Here is a 2,816-nt window from a genome sequence, read left to right on the forward strand (position 1 = left end):
TTCTGTTGGCTAGTATTTTGTTAAGGATTTTTGCATCGATGTTCATTAGGGATATTGGTCTGTAGTTCTCAATTCTTGTGGGATCCTTGTCTTGGCGACTCTTCTATGAGCATTGCTTGTGGATCCAGCAAGATGAAATCATTGACAACCTCAATCTTTTCTTCACTGAGCATGTATTCACTGTTGGTCTAGTTGTAGGAATTTTTGTTTTCTTCACATTGAGTCGTAATCCATACAGAAGGCTGCGATCCTTGATCTTCATCAGCAAGGGCTTCAAGTCCTCCTCGCTTTCAGCAAGCAAGGCTGTGTCATCTGCATATCTCAAGTTGTTAATAAGCCTTTCTCTAAATTTGACTCCTTGTTCTGCTTCATATAGGCCCACGTCTCAGATTACTTGCTCAGCATACAGATCGACTAAGTATGATGAAAGGATACAACCGTGACGCCCACCTTTCCTGATTTTAAACCATGCAGCATGCCCTTGTTCTGTTGCCTCAACTGCCTCTTGATTCACAGAGAGTTTCCGCATGAGCACGATGAGATGTTCTGGGATTCCCATTCTTTTCAAGGCTATCCATTATTTGTTTGATCCACGCAGTTGAATGCCTTTGCATAGTCAATGAAACACAAGTAAACATCTTTCTTGGATTCTCTGCTTTGAGCCAAGGTCCATCTGACATCAGCAATGACATCCCTTGTTCGATGTCCTTTTCTGAACCCAGTCTGAACCTCTGGCAGCTCCCTGTCCGTGCACTGCTGCAACCATTGTTGAATGATTTGCAGCAGAATTTTACTTGTATGTGACATGAATGGTACTGTTCTATAATTTGACCATTCTGTTGGGTCACCTTTCTTTGGAGTGGGTACAGATATGGATCTCTTACAGTCACCTGGCCAAGGAGCTGTCTCCCAAATTTCCTGGCACAGATGAGTCAGTGTTTCCAGAGCTCCATCTGCTTCTAGAAACATTTAACTTGGCGTTTCATGAATTCCTGGAGTCTTGTTTTGGGTCAAAGCTTTCAGTGAAGTTTGGACTTCTTCCTTCAGCACCCCTGGTTCTTGATCATGTGCCACCTCTGGAAATGGTCGACTGCTCATAGTTCTTTTTGACACAGTGACTCTGTGTAGTCTTTCTACCTTCTTTTGATGCTTCCTGCCTCATTCAATCTTAGAATCTTTCAAGATTGCAACTCAAGGCTTGAGGGTTTTTTTTCTTGCGTTCTTTCAGTTTAAGTTATGTTGAGCATATCTTCTATGTTGGTTTTCTAACTCTAGGCATTTGCACATTTGATCCGATTATTTTACTTTATCTTCTCGAGCTGTCCCTTGATGTCATCCTTCCTTCCATTTGCCTTATCTACTACTCTACCGTTAAGACCAAGTTTCAGACTCTCTTCCGACATCCACTTTGATCTTCTCTTTCTTTTGTCAAAAAGTGACCTTTTCTTTATTCATGTGTGATATTCCTGATGTTATTCCCTCAGCTCCTCAGTGATTACTTTTACAAATCCGTTCTTCAGATGTTCTTGAAATTGTGGGAGAATATTTTCAACATCAAATTTTGGCTCGTGTGGACTTGTTTTAATTTTTTTCAACTTCAACCTGAATTTACATATGAGCGATTGGTGGTCTGCTCTACAGTCAGCCCTTGGCCCGGTTTTAGCTCCCGATATTGAGCTTCTTCTTGTCTTCTCTCAGAATGGATCAGTTGGATTTCTGTATATTCCATCTGGAGAAGTCCATGTGTGCAATTGACATGTGTGTTGTTGGAATAAGGCATTTGCCATAAAGAAGCTGTTGGTCTTGCAAGATTCTATCATGCTATCTCCAGCTTCATTTCTATCACCAAGACCATATTTTCCAATGACCGTTTTTCCTCTTTGGTTCCAACCTTTGTATTTTAATCACCAATAATTATCAATGCATCTTGATTGCATGTTTGATCAATTTCAGAGTGAAGACATTGGAAATCCTTCAATTTCTGCATCACTAGCTTTTGTGATTGGTGCATGCATCTGAATAATAATTGTTTTAACTGGACCCTATCACACATAGCAAAGTATTTTAAGATATATCTTGAAATGTCCTTTTTGATGAATTGATGAATGTAATACCGTTCCTCTTGATTGCGTCATTTCCAGCAGAGTGAGCCATTTGCATTTCCAATTCAAAATGATCAATATCAGTTGGCTCACTAAAGCCCAGGATATTGATCTGTATGTGTTCCCCCTCATCCTTAATGACTTCCAATGCCCCTAGGTATGTAGTTCTTACATTCCAAGTACCAGCGATTGATGTTCGCAGCTTTCAGTTTCTTCTCGCTTTGCGTTACACCCTCCCCATCCACAAATGCAGGTCTCCAAGTCTGTACCCCACTTGCACCATTCTGGTGATTCTGCTTTCAGAAAGCAGCTCTTCCTCACTCCTGGCTTGAGTGCCTTCAGACAGATTAGCTGGGCAAAGCCATTTGAGTGTGGATCATAACAAATATTAATAAAATTATGAAGAAAGGAAATTCCACAATACTTCGTTGCGCACACACGGAACCTGTCCACAGACTAAGAAACAATTATTCAAATAAAACAAGGGTTTAACATCAGGGAAGGTGTGTATCAGGATTGTATCTTTTCACCCCATGTACTCAACCTGTAGGTTGAGCCAACAATTTTAGAATCTGCACTATTTGAAGAAGAATGTGGCAGCAGGATTGGGAGAAGGTTCATTAATAGCCTGTGATATGCATATGACACAACTTCGGTTGCTGAAAGCACAGAGGACTTGGTATACTCCCTGATGAAGACCCAAACCTGCAGTCT

This window comes from Echinops telfairi, unplaced genomic scaffold (genome assembly GCF_000313985.2).
Source record: "Echinops telfairi isolate 266 unplaced genomic scaffold, ASM31398v2 ScPeMD7_7457;HRSCAF=8495, whole genome shotgun sequence".
In the NCBI taxonomy this organism is placed as follows: domain Eukaryota; kingdom Metazoa; phylum Chordata; class Mammalia; order Afrosoricida; family Tenrecidae; genus Echinops; species Echinops telfairi.